The sequence below is a fragment of the Osmerus mordax genome, chromosome 1 (genome assembly GCF_038355195.1).
Source record: "Osmerus mordax isolate fOsmMor3 chromosome 1, fOsmMor3.pri, whole genome shotgun sequence".
Lineage (NCBI taxonomy): Eukaryota > Metazoa > Chordata > Actinopteri > Osmeriformes > Osmeridae > Osmerus > Osmerus mordax.
This window is the reverse complement of record NC_090050.1, coordinates 2,801,108-2,813,232: the sequence shown is the minus strand read 5'-3', so window position 1 is coordinate 2,813,232 and position 12,125 is coordinate 2,801,108. Positions and strand designations below refer to the sequence as shown.

Here is a 12,125-nt window from a genome sequence, read left to right as displayed (position 1 = left end):
ATCCCCAATTTTTTTTTTGTTTTTTTGTTTTTTTTTAAGTAAAAGGGCGGGAAAACGGCAGGCCAAAGGAAAAGGGCTTCGCCTCACCGGCGTATTCCTTATTTTTGGGCATTTATTCACTAGTTTGTTTGTTGGTTTGTTGGTTGGTTACGTACGCACGCACGCACGCACGCGCATGCACACTCCTCTAGGGGGGGTAAATATTGGCCAAACGACTGAAAATGATTCCCCTATGGTTTCAAGGAAGATGGGGAAACTGAGCAGTGTATTAACATGAACCGCCAAATGAGGCCAATACCAATGGAATTACACACTTGCTTATTTGACTCGATGGGTTCAATCAGAGCAAGAATGGTCAAGGTAAGTAAGTAAGTACGTTCAAATGAAACGTACATGAAATAACATGGCAAATGAATGAAATCAATTACAAGGCAAACGTGTGTGACAAAAGGAAGGTGGACTCTTAGGTGGACTCTTACCTACACCATCATGATTATTGTAAACCAGAGATGGAAAGCCAGAGGTGAGGAATTACAAGGACAAAGCCAGAGCTGAGGAGAAGGTCTCAGGAGACCGAGAATCCACAGAACAATGCTTGACAATTCCTCTTATGCCCAAGAACAACCCATAAGTCCACATCTTCACTTATGAACGTATGACTCGCAATGCTACAGTAAGTTACACAACGAGATGTGAGAGCCATCAAGTAGAGACTGCTGCGTCCAGCAACTCGAGATTTTAAGCATATGACTGGTGGGGGCATGATGACACCCGGCCTCTCACCTCACTCACATTCACTCACCTCACTCACATTCACTCACCTCACTCACATTCACTCACCTCACCCACAGGGTTTCCCTTTGACACGCTTAGAAAGAGTGCACCGTTCCCCGGAGGAGCTGCGATACCGGGGCGATGCGCGGAGCGGACGGAGCGAGCCCTCGTTCCGGCTCCCTGTTTGCAAAAATCTGCTTAATAAGAACTGGTCGCCCCCGTGGGTGACCTATCAGATATTAAACTGACAAGAACAGAAACTACACTTGATCTGAGCCAAAAGGCCGAGAAGCGATGACCCCCATTACTCCACGATACCCGCGCACGGCCCCTCAGTACCCTTGCGCTGCTCCACGGTGACGGACGACAACGACGAGACTAGACTAGAGTAGGGGGTGTAGGGGTTAGCAGTAGGGGTAGAGGGGAGGGGTAGAGGGGATGGCGAGGGGGCCGGCCCTCGCGCTTCAACCCCGCCCCAAGACGACTCGACCAGTGACGTGCCGGATATATAGGGGTCGGTGCAGCTGCCTGTCTTGTGCTCGCTACGGCAGCACATCTAATAAAATTGGATCGATACAGAGAAGATTAGCATGGCCCCTGCGAAAGGATGACACGCAAATCCGTGAAGCGTTCCGAATTTTGGATCATCATCATCATTCCACCTTTTAGGGTTAGGGCTAGGGCTAGGGCTAGGGTTAGACCTTGACCGACGACCACCTAGTTGTAAACAAACAAACGATCCCCATTTTATTTTTTGTTTTTTTTTAAGTAAAAGGGCGGGAAAACGGCAGGCCAAAGGAAAAGGGCTTCGCCTCACCGGCGTATTCCTTATTTTTGGGCATTTATTCACTAGTTTGTTTGTTGGTTTGTTGGTTGGTTACGTACGCACGCACGCACGCGCATGCACACTCCTCTAGGGGGGGTAAATATTGGCCAAACGACTGAAAATGATTCCCCTATGGTTTCAAGGAAGATGGGGAAACTGAGCAGTGTATTAACATGAACCGCCAAATGAGGCCAATACCAATGGAATTACACACTTGCTTATTTGACTCGATGGGTTCAATCAGAGCAAGAATGGTCAAGGTAAGTAAGTAAGTACGTTCAAATGAAACGTACATGAAATAACATGGCAAATGAATGAAATCAATTACAAGGCAAACGTGTGTGACAAAAGGAAGGTGGACTCTTAGGTGGACTCTTACCTACACCATCATGATTATTGTAAACCAGAGATGGAAAGCCAGAGGTGAGGAATTACAAGGACAAAGCCAGAGCTGAGGAGAAGGTCTCAGGAGACCGAGAATCCACAGAACAATGCTTGACAATTCCTCTTATGCCCAAGAACAACCCATAAGTCCACATCTTCACTTATGAACGTATGACTCGCAATGCTACAGTAAGTTACACAACGAGATGTGAGAGCCATCAAGTAGAGACTGCTGCGTCCAGCAACTCGAGATTTTAAGCATATGACTGGTGGGGGCATGATGACACCCGGCCTCTCACCTCACTCACATTCACTCACCTCACTCACATTCACTCACCTCACCCACAGGGTTTCCCTTTGACACGCTTAGAAAGAGTGCACCGTTCCCCGGAGGAGCTGCGATACCGGGGCGATGCGCGGAGCGGACGGAGCGAGCCCTCGTTCCGGCTCCCTGTTTGCAAAAATCTGCTTAATAAGAACTGGTCGCCCCCGTGGGTGACCTATCAGATATTAAACTGACAAGAACAGAAACTACACTTGATCTGAGCCAAAAGGCCGAGAAGCGATGACCCCCATTACTCCACGATACCCGCGCACGGCCCCTCAGTACCCTTGCGCTGCTCCACGGTGACGGACGACAACGACGAGACTAGACTAGAGTAGGGGGTGTAGGGGTTAGCAGTAGGGGTAGAGGGGAGGGGTAGAGGGGATGGCGAGGGGGCCGGCCCTCGCGCTTCAACCCCGCCCCAAGACGACTCGACCAGTGACGTGCCGGATATATAGGGGTCGGTGCAGCTGCCTGTCTTGTGCTCGCTACGGCAGCACATCTAATAAAATTGGATCGATACAGAGAAGATTAGCATGGCCCCTGCGAAAGGATGACACGCAAATCCGTGAAGCGTTCCGAATTTTGGATCATCATCATCATTCCACCTTTTAGGGTTAGGGCTAGGGCTAGGGTTAGACCTTGACCGACGACCACCTAGTTGTAAACAAACAAACGATCCCCATTTTATTTTTTGTTTTTTTTTAAGTAAAAGGGCGGGAAAACGGCAGGCCAAAGGAAAAGGGCTTCGCCTCACCGGCGTATTCCTTATTTTTGGGCATTTATTCACTAGTTTGTTTGTTGGTTTGTTGGTTGGTTACGTACGCACGCACGCACGCACGCGCATGCACACTCCTCTAGGGGGGGTAAATATTGGCCAAACGACTGAAAATGATTCCCCTATGGTTTCAAGGAAGATGGGGAAACTGAGCAGTGTATTAACATGAACCGCCAAATGAGGCCAATACCAATGGAATTACACACTTGCTTATTTGACTCGATGGGTTCAATCAGAGCAAGAATGGTCAAGGTAAGTAAGTAAGTACGTTCAAATGAAACGTACATGAAATAACATGGCAAATGAATGAAATCAATTACAAGGCAAACGTGTGTGACAAAAGGAAGGTGGACTCTTAGGTGGACTCTTACCTACACCATCATGATTATTGTAAACCAGAGATGGAAAGCCAGAGGTGAGGAATTACAAGGACAAAGCCAGAGCTGAGGAGAAGGTCTCAGGAGACCGAGAATCCACAGAACAATGCTTGACAATTCCTCTTATGCCCAAGAACAACCCATAAGTCCACATCTTCACTTATGAACGTATGACTCGCAATGCTACAGTAAGTTACACAACGAGATGTGAGAGCCATCAAGTAGAGACTGCTGCGTCCAGCAACTCGAGATTTTAAGCATATGACTGGTGGGGGCATGATGACACCCGGCCTCTCACCTCACTCACATTCACTCACCTCACTCACATTCACTCACCTCACTCACATTCACTCACCTCACCCACAGGGTTTCCCTTTGACACGCTTAGAAAGAGTGCACCGTTCCCCGGAGGAGCTGCGATACCGGGGCGATGCGCGGAGCGGACGGAGCGAGCCCTCGTTCCGGCTCCCTGTTTGCAAAAATCTGCTTAATAAGAACTGGTCGCCCCCGTGGGTGACCTATCAGATATTAAACTGACAAGAACAGAAACTACACTTGATCTGAGCCAAAAGGCCGAGAAGCGATGACCCCCATTACTCCACGATACCCGCGCACGGCCCCTCAGTACCCTTGCGCTGCTCCACGGTGACGGACGACAACGACGAGACTAGACTAGAGTAGGGGGTGTAGGGGTTAGCAGTAGGGGTAGAGGGGAGGGGTAGAGGGGATGGCGAGGGGGCCGGCCCTCGCGCTTCAACCCCGCCCCAAGACGACTCGACCAGTGACGTGCCGGATATATAGGGGTCGGTGCAGCTGCCTGTCTTGTGCTCGCTACGGCAGCACATCTAATAAAATTGGATCGATACAGAGAAGATTAGCATGGCCCCTGCGAAAGGATGACACGCAAATCCGTGAAGCGTTCCGAATTTTGGATCATCATCATCATTCCACCTTTTAGGGTTAGGGCTAGGGCTAGGGCTAGGGTTAGACCTTGACCGACGACCACCTAGTTGTAAACAAACAAACGATCCCCAATTTTTTTTTTTGTTTTTTTTAAGTAAAAGGGCGGGAAAACGGCAGGCCAAAGGAAAAGGGCTTCGCCTCACCGGCGTATTCCTTATTTTTGGGCATTTATTCACTAGTTTGTTTGTTGGTTTGTTGGTTGGTTACGTACGCACGCACGCACGCACGCGCGTGCACACTCCTCTAGGGGGGGTAAATATTGGCCAAACGACTGAAAATGATTCCCCTATGGTTTCAAGGAAGATGGGGAAACTGAGCAGTGTATTAACATGAACCGCCAAATGAGGCCAATACCAATGGAATTACACACTTGCTTATTTGACTCGATGGGTTCAATCAGAGCAAGAATGGTCAAGGTAAGTAAGTAAGTACGTTCAAATGAAACGTACATGAAATAACATGGCAAATGAATGAAATCAATTACAAGGCAAACGTGTGTGACAAAAGGAAGGTGGACTCTTAGGTGGACTCTTACCTACACCATCATGATTATTGTAAACCAGAGATGGAAAGCCAGAGGTGAGGAATTACAAGGACAAAGCCAGAGCTGAGGAGAAGGTCTCAGGAGACCGAGAATCCACAGAACAATGCTTGACAATTCCTCTTATGCCCAAGAACAACCCATAAGTCCACATCTTCACTTATGAACGTATGACTCGCAATGCTACAGTAAGTTACACAACGAGATGTGAGAGCCATCAAGTAGAGACTGCTGCGTCCAGCAACTCGAGATTTTAAGCATATGACTGGTGGGGGCATGATGACACCCGGCCTCTCACCTCACTCACATTCACTCACCTCACTCACATTCACTCACCTCACTCACATTCACTCACCTCACTCACATTCACTCACCTCACCCACAGGGTTTCCCTTTGACACGCTTAGAAAGAGTGCACCGTTCCCCGGAGGAGCTGCGATACCGGGGCGATGCGCGGAGCGGACGGAGCGAGCCCTCGTTCCGGCTCCCTGTTTGCAAAAATCTGCTTAATAAGAACTGGTCGCCCCCGTGGGTGACCTATCAGATATTAAACTGACAAGAACAGAAACTACACTTGATCTGAGCCAAAAGGCCGAGAAGCGATGACCCCCATTACTCCACGATACCCGCGCACGGCCCCTCAGTACCCTTGCGCTGCTCCACGGTGACGGACGACAACGACGAGACTAGACTAGAGTAGGGGGTGTAGGGGTTAGCAGTAGGGGTAGAGGGGAGGGGTAGAGGGGATGGCGAGGGGGCCGGCCCTCGCGCTTCAACCCCGCCCCAAGACGACTTGACCAGTGACGTGCCGGATATATAGGGGTCGGTGCAGCTGCCTGTCTTGTGCTCGCTACGGCAGCACATCTAATAAAATTGGATCGATACAGAGAAGATTAGCATGGCCCCTGCGAAAGGATGACACGCAAATCCGTGAAGCGTTCCGAATTTTGGATCATCATCATCATTCCACCTTTTAGGGTTAGGGCTAGGGCTAGGGCTAGGGTTAGACCTTGACCGACGACCACCTAGTTGTAAACAAACAAACGATCCCCAATTTTTTTTTTGTTTTTTTGTTTTTTTTTAAGTAAAAGGGCGGGAAAACGGCAGGCCAAAGGAAAAGGGCTTCGCCTCACCGGCGTATTCCTTATTTTTGGGCATTTATTCACTAGTTTGTTTGTTGGTTTGTTGGTTGGTTACGTACGCACGCACGCACGCACGCACGCGCATGCACACTCCTCTAGGGGGGGTAAATATTGGCCAAACGACTGAAAATGATTCCCCTATGGTTTCAAGGAAGATGGGGAAACTGAGCAGTGTATTAACATGAACCGCCAAATGAGGCCAATACCAATGGAATTACACACTTGCTTATTTGACTCGATGGGTTCAATCAGAGCAAGAATGGTCAAGGTAAGTAAGTAAGTACGTTCAAATGAAACGTACATGAAATAACATGGCAAATGAATGAAATCAATTACAAGGCAAACGTGTGTGACAAAAGGAAGGTGGACTCTTAGGTGGACTCTTACCTACACCATCATGATTATTGTAAACCAGAGATGGAAAGCCAGAGGTGAGGAATTACAAGGACAAAGCCAGAGCTGAGGAGAAGGTCTCAGGAGACCGAGAATCCACAGAACAATGCTTGACAATTCCTCTTATGCCCAAGAACAACCCATAAGTCCACATCTTCACTTATGAACGTATGACTCGCAATGCTACAGTAAGTTACACAACGAGATGTGAGAGCCATCAAGTAGAGACTGCTGCGTCCAGCAACTCGAGATTTTAAGCATATGACTGGTGGGGGCATGATGACACCCGGCCTCTCACCTCACTCACATTCACTCACCTCACTCACATTCACTCACCTCACTCACATTCACTCACCTCACCCACAGGGTTTCCCTTTGACACGCTTAGAAAGAGTGCACCGTTCCCCGGAGGAGCTGCGATACCGGGGCGATGCGCGGAGCGGACGGAGCGAGCCCTCGTTCCGGCTCCCTGTTTGCAAAAATCTGCTTAATAAGAACTGGTCGCCCCCGTGGGTGACCTATCAGATATTAAACTGACAAGAACAGAAACTACACTTGATCTGAGCCAAAAGGCCGAGAAGCGATGACCCCCATTACTCCACGATACCCGCGCACGGCCCCTCAGTACCCTTGCGCTGCTCCACGGTGACGGACGACAACGACGAGACTAGACTAGAGTAGGGGGTGTAGGGGTTAGCAGTAGGGGTAGAGGGGAGGGGTAGAGGGGATGGCGAGGGGGCCGGCCCTCGCGCTTCAACCCCGCCCCAAGACGACTCGACCAGTGACGTGCCGGATATATAGGGGTCGGTGCAGCTGCCCGTCTTGTGCTCGCTACGGCAGCACATCTAATAAAATTGGATCGATACAGAGAAGATTAGCATGGCCCCTGCGAAAGGATGACACGCAAATCCGTGAAGCGTTCCGAATTTTGGATCATCATCATCATTCCACCTTTTAGGGTTAGGGCTAGGGCTAGGGTTAGACCTTGACCGACGACCACCTAGTTGTAAACAAACAAACGATCCCCAATTTTTTTTTTTTTTTTTAAGTAAAAGGGCGGGAAAACGGCAGGCCAAAGGAAAAGGGCTTCGCCTCACCGGCGTATTCCTTATTTTTGGGCATTTATTCACTAGTTTGTTTGTTGGTTTGTTGGTTGGTTACGTACGCACGCACGCACGCGCGTGCACACTCCTCTAGGGGGGGTAAATATTGGCCAAACGACTGAAAATGATTCCCCTATGGTTTCAAGGAAGATGGGGAAACTGAGCAGTGTATTAACATGAACCGCCAAATGAGGCCAATACCAATTGAATTACACACTTGCTTATTTGACTCGATGGGTTCAATCAGAGCAAGAATGGTCAAGGTAAGTAAGTAAGTAAGTACGTTCAAATGAAACGTACATGAAATAACATGGCAAATGAATGAAATCAATTACAAGGCAAACGTGTGTGACAAAAGGAAGGTGGACTCTTAGGTGGACTCTTACCTACACCATCATGATTATTGTAAACCAGAGATGGAAAGCCAGAGGTGAGGAATTACAAGGACAAAGCCAGAGCTGAGGAGAAGGTCTCAGGAGACCGAGAATCCACAGAACAATGCTTGACAATTCCTCTTATGCCCAAGAACAACCCATAAGTCCACATCTTCACTTATGAACGTATGACTCGCAATGCTACAGTAAGTTACACAACGAGATGTGAGAGCCATCAAGTAGAGACTGCTGCGTCCAGCAACTCGAGATTTTAAGCATATGACTGGTGGGGGCATGATGACACCCGGCCTCTCACCTCACTCACATTCACTCACCTCACTCACATTCACTCACCTCACTCACATTCACTCACCTCACCCACAGGGTTTCCCTTTGACACGCTTAGAAAGAGTGCACCGTTCCCCGGAGGAGCTGCGATACCGGGGCGATGCGCGGAGCGGACGGAGCGAGCCCTCGTTCCGGCTCCCTGTTTGCAAAAATCTGCTTAATAAGAACTGGTCGCCCCCGTGGGTGACCTATCAGATATTAAACTGACAAGAACAGAAACTACACTTGATCTGAGCCAAAAGGCCGAGAAGCGATGACCCCCATTACTCCACGATACCCGCGCACGGCCCCTCAGTACCCTTGCGCTGCTCCACGGTGACGGACGACAACGACGAGACTAGACTAGAGTAGGGGGTGTAGGGGTTAGCAGTAGGGGTAGAGGGGAGGGGTAGAGGGGATGGCGAGGGGGCCGGCCCTCGCGCTTCAACCCCGCCCCAAGACGACTCGACCAGTGACGTGCCGGATATATAGGGGTCGGTGCAGCTGCCTGTCTTGTGCTCGCTACGGCAGCACATCTAATAAAATTGGATCGATACAGAGAAGATTAGCATGGCCCCTGCGAAAGGATGACACGCAAATCCGTGAAGCGTTCCGAATTTTGGATCATCATCATCATTCCACCTTTTAGGGTTAGGGCTAGGGCTAGGGCTAGGGTTAGACCTTGACCGACGACCACCTAGTTGTAAACAAACAAACGATCCCCAATTTTTTTTTTGTTTTTTTGTTTTTTTTTAAGTAAAAGGGCGGGAAAACGGCAGGCCAAAGGAAAAGGGCTTCGCCTCACCGGCGTATTCCTTATTTTTGGGCATTTATTCACTAGTTTGTTTGTTGGTTTGTTGGTTGGTTACGTACGCACGCACGCACGCACGCGCATGCACACTCCTCTAGGGGGGGTAAATATTGGCCAAACGACTGAAAATGATTCCCCTATGGTTTCAAGGAAGATGGGGAAACTGAGCAGTGTATTAACATGAACCGCCAAATGAGGCCAATACCAATGGAATTACACACTTGCTTATTTGACTCGATGGGTTCAATCAGAGCAAGAATGGTCAAGGTAAGTAAGTAAGTACGTTCAAATGAAACGTACATGAAATAACATGGCAAATGAATGAAATCAATTACAAGGCAAACGTGTGTGACAAAAGGAAGGTGGACTCTTAGGTGGACTCTTACCTACACCATCATGATTATTGTAAACCAGAGATGGAAAGCCAGAGGTGAGGAATTACAAGGACAAAGCCAGAGCTGAGGAGAAGGTCTCAGGAGACCGAGAATCCACAGAACAATGCTTGACAATTCCTCTTATGCCCAAGAACAACCCATAAGTCCACATCTTCACTTATGAACGTATGACTCGCAATGCTACAGTAAGTTACACAACGAGATGTGAGAGCCATCAAGTAGAGACTGCTGCGTCCAGCAACTCGAGATTTTAAGCATATGACTGGTGGGGGCATGATGACACCCGGCCTCTCACCTCACTCACATTCACTCACCTCACTCACATTCACTCACCTCACTCACATTCACTCACCTCACCCACAGGGTTTCCCTTTGACACGCTTAGAAAGAGTGCACCGTTCCCCGGAGGAGCTGCGATACCGGGGCGATGCGCGGAGCGGACGGAGCGAGCCCTCGTTCCGGCTCCCTGTTTGCAAAAATCTGCTTAATAAGAACTGGTCGCCCCCGTGGGTGACCTATCAGATATTAAACTGACAAGAACAGAAACTACACTTGATCTGAGCCAAAAGGCCGAGAAGCGATGACCCCCATTACTCCACGATACCCGCGCACGGCCCCTCAGTACCCTTGCGCTGCTCCACGGTGACGGACGACAACGACGAGACTAGACTAGAGTAGGGGGTGTAGGGGTTAGCAGTAGGGGTAGAGGGGAGGGGTAGAGGGGATGGCGAGGGGGCCGGCCCTCGCGCTTCAACCCCGCCCCAAGACGACTCGACCAGTGACGTGCCGGATATATAGGGGTCGGTGCAGCTGCCTGTCTTGTGCTCGCTACGGCAGCACATCTAATAAAATTGGATCGATACAGAGAAGATTAGCATGGCCCCTGCGAAAGGATGACACGCAAATCCGTGAAGCGTTCCGAATTTTGGATCATCATCATCATTCCACCTTTTAGGGTTAGGGCTAGGGCTAGGGCTAGGGTTAGACCTTGACCGACGACCACCTAGTTGTAAACAAACAAACGATCCCCAATTTTTTTTTTTGTTTTTTTTTAAGTAAAAGGGCGGGAAAACGGCAGGCCAAAGGAAAAGGGCTTCGCCTCACCGGCGTATTCCTTATTTTTGGGCATTTATTCACTAGTTTGTTTGTTGGTTTGTTGGTTGGTTACGTACGCACGCACGCACGCACGCGCGCACACTCCTCTAGGGGGGGTAAATATTGGCCAAACGACTGAAAATGATTCCCCTATGGTTTCAAGGAAGATGGGGAAACTGAGCAGTGTATTAACATGAACCGCCAAATGAGGCCAATACCAATGGAATTACACACTTGCTTATTTGACTCGATGGGTTCAATCAGAGCAAGAATGGTCAAGGTAAGTAAGTAAGTACGTTCAAATGAAACGTACATGAAATAACATGGCAAATGAATGAAATCAATTACAAGGCAAACGTGTGTGACAAAAGGAAGGTGGACTCTTAGGTGGACTCTTACCTACACCATCATGATTATTGTAAACCAGAGATGGAAAGCCAGAGGTGAGGAATTACAAGGACAAAGCCAGAGCTGAGGAGAAGGTCTCAGGAGACCGAGAATCCACAGAACAATGCTTGACAATTCCTCTTATGCCCAAGAACAACCCATAAGTCCACATCTTCACTTATGAACGTATGACTCGCAATGCTACAGTAAGTTACACAACGAGATGTGAGAGCCATCAAGTAGAGACTGCTGCGTCCAGCAACTCGAGATTTTAAGCATATGACTGGTGGGGGCATGATGACACCCGGCCTCTCACCTCACTCACATTCACTCACCTCACTCACATTCACTCACCTCACTCACATTCACTCACCTCACCCACAGGGTTTCCCTTTGACACGCTTAGAAAGAGTGCACCGTTCCCCGGAGGAGCTGCGATACCGGGGCGATGCGCGGAGCGGACGGAGCGAGCCCTCGTTCCGGCTCCCTGTTTGCAAAAATCTGCTTAATAAGAACTGGTCGCCCCCGTGGGTGACCTATCAGATATTAAACTGACAAGAACAGAAACTACACTTGATCTGAGCCAAAAGGCCGAGAAGCGATGACCCCCATTACTCCACGATACCCGCGCACGGCCCCTCAGTACCCTTGCGCTGCTCCACGGTGACGGACGACAACGACGAGACTAGACTAGAGTAGGGGGTGTAGGGGTTAGCAGTAGGGGTAGAGGGGAGGGGTAGAGGGGATGGCGAGGGGGCCGGCCCTCGCGCTTCAACCCCGCCCCAAGACGACTCGACCAGTGACGTGCCGGATATATAGGGGTCGGTGCAGCTGCCTGTCTTGTGCTCGCTACGGCAGCACATCTAATAAAATTGGATCGATACAGAGAAGATTAGCATGGCCCCTGCGAAAGGATGACACGCAAATCCGTGAAGCGTTCCGAATTTTGGATCATCATCATCATTCCACCTTTTAGGGTTAGGGCTAGGGCTAGGGCTAGGGTTAGACCTTGACCGACGACCACCTAGTTGTAAACAAACAAACGATCCCCAATTTTTTTTTTTGTTTTTTTTAAGTAAAAGGGCGGGAAAACGGCAGGCCAAAGGAAAAGGGCTTCGCCTCACCGGCGT

The 12,125-nt window shown here is 49.4% G+C and overlaps 16 non-coding genes across 16 annotated transcripts; 8 read left to right on the top strand and 8 right to left on the bottom strand.

Annotated features, from left to right (window-relative positions):
- Positions 1–873: 873 nt before the first annotated feature.
- LOC136954113 (U2 spliceosomal RNA) lies at positions 874–1,070 on the bottom strand. Its single transcript, XR_010878076.1, has one exon. It is a non-coding gene; the product is annotated as a U2 spliceosomal RNA (small nuclear RNA).
- Positions 1,071–1,309: 239 nt separating this feature from the next.
- Positions 1,310–1,416, top strand: LOC136953228 (U6 spliceosomal RNA). Its single transcript, XR_010877937.1, has one exon. It is a non-coding gene; the product is annotated as a U6 spliceosomal RNA (small nuclear RNA).
- Positions 1,417–2,354: 938 nt separating this feature from the next.
- On the bottom strand, positions 2,355–2,551 carry LOC136954107 (U2 spliceosomal RNA). The gene has a single exon (XR_010878075.1). It is a non-coding gene; the product is annotated as a U2 spliceosomal RNA (small nuclear RNA).
- Positions 2,552–2,790: 239 nt separating this feature from the next.
- On the top strand, positions 2,791–2,897 carry LOC136953206 (U6 spliceosomal RNA). The gene has a single exon (XR_010877935.1). It is a non-coding gene; the product is annotated as a U6 spliceosomal RNA (small nuclear RNA).
- A 955-nt stretch (positions 2,898–3,852) lies between these two features.
- Positions 3,853–4,049, bottom strand: LOC136954104 (U2 spliceosomal RNA). The gene has a single exon (XR_010878073.1). It is a non-coding gene; the product is annotated as a U2 spliceosomal RNA (small nuclear RNA).
- Positions 4,050–4,288: 239 nt separating this feature from the next.
- Positions 4,289–4,395, top strand: LOC136953195 (U6 spliceosomal RNA). Its single transcript, XR_010877934.1, has one exon. It is a non-coding gene; the product is annotated as a U6 spliceosomal RNA (small nuclear RNA).
- A 980-nt stretch (positions 4,396–5,375) lies between these two features.
- LOC136954097 (U2 spliceosomal RNA) lies at positions 5,376–5,572 on the bottom strand. Its single transcript, XR_010878071.1, has one exon. It is a non-coding gene; the product is annotated as a U2 spliceosomal RNA (small nuclear RNA).
- Positions 5,573–5,811: 239 nt separating this feature from the next.
- LOC136953184 (U6 spliceosomal RNA) lies at positions 5,812–5,918 on the top strand. The gene has a single exon (XR_010877933.1). It is a non-coding gene; the product is annotated as a U6 spliceosomal RNA (small nuclear RNA).
- Positions 5,919–6,891: 973 nt separating this feature from the next.
- LOC136954091 (U2 spliceosomal RNA) lies at positions 6,892–7,088 on the bottom strand. Its single transcript, XR_010878069.1, has one exon. It is a non-coding gene; the product is annotated as a U2 spliceosomal RNA (small nuclear RNA).
- Positions 7,089–7,327: 239 nt separating this feature from the next.
- LOC136953173 (U6 spliceosomal RNA) lies at positions 7,328–7,434 on the top strand. Its single transcript, XR_010877932.1, has one exon. It is a non-coding gene; the product is annotated as a U6 spliceosomal RNA (small nuclear RNA).
- Positions 7,435–8,386: 952 nt separating this feature from the next.
- Positions 8,387–8,583, bottom strand: LOC136954084 (U2 spliceosomal RNA). Its single transcript, XR_010878068.1, has one exon. It is a non-coding gene; the product is annotated as a U2 spliceosomal RNA (small nuclear RNA).
- A 239-nt stretch (positions 8,584–8,822) lies between these two features.
- On the top strand, positions 8,823–8,929 carry LOC136953162 (U6 spliceosomal RNA). Its single transcript, XR_010877931.1, has one exon. It is a non-coding gene; the product is annotated as a U6 spliceosomal RNA (small nuclear RNA).
- Positions 8,930–9,898: 969 nt separating this feature from the next.
- Positions 9,899–10,095, bottom strand: LOC136954078 (U2 spliceosomal RNA). Its single transcript, XR_010878066.1, has one exon. It is a non-coding gene; the product is annotated as a U2 spliceosomal RNA (small nuclear RNA).
- A 239-nt stretch (positions 10,096–10,334) lies between these two features.
- Positions 10,335–10,441, top strand: LOC136953151 (U6 spliceosomal RNA). The gene has a single exon (XR_010877930.1). It is a non-coding gene; the product is annotated as a U6 spliceosomal RNA (small nuclear RNA).
- A 960-nt stretch (positions 10,442–11,401) lies between these two features.
- Positions 11,402–11,598, bottom strand: LOC136954071 (U2 spliceosomal RNA). Its single transcript, XR_010878065.1, has one exon. It is a non-coding gene; the product is annotated as a U2 spliceosomal RNA (small nuclear RNA).
- A 239-nt stretch (positions 11,599–11,837) lies between these two features.
- LOC136953140 (U6 spliceosomal RNA) lies at positions 11,838–11,944 on the top strand. The gene has a single exon (XR_010877929.1). It is a non-coding gene; the product is annotated as a U6 spliceosomal RNA (small nuclear RNA).
- The last annotated feature ends 181 nt before the right edge of the window (positions 11,945–12,125 follow it).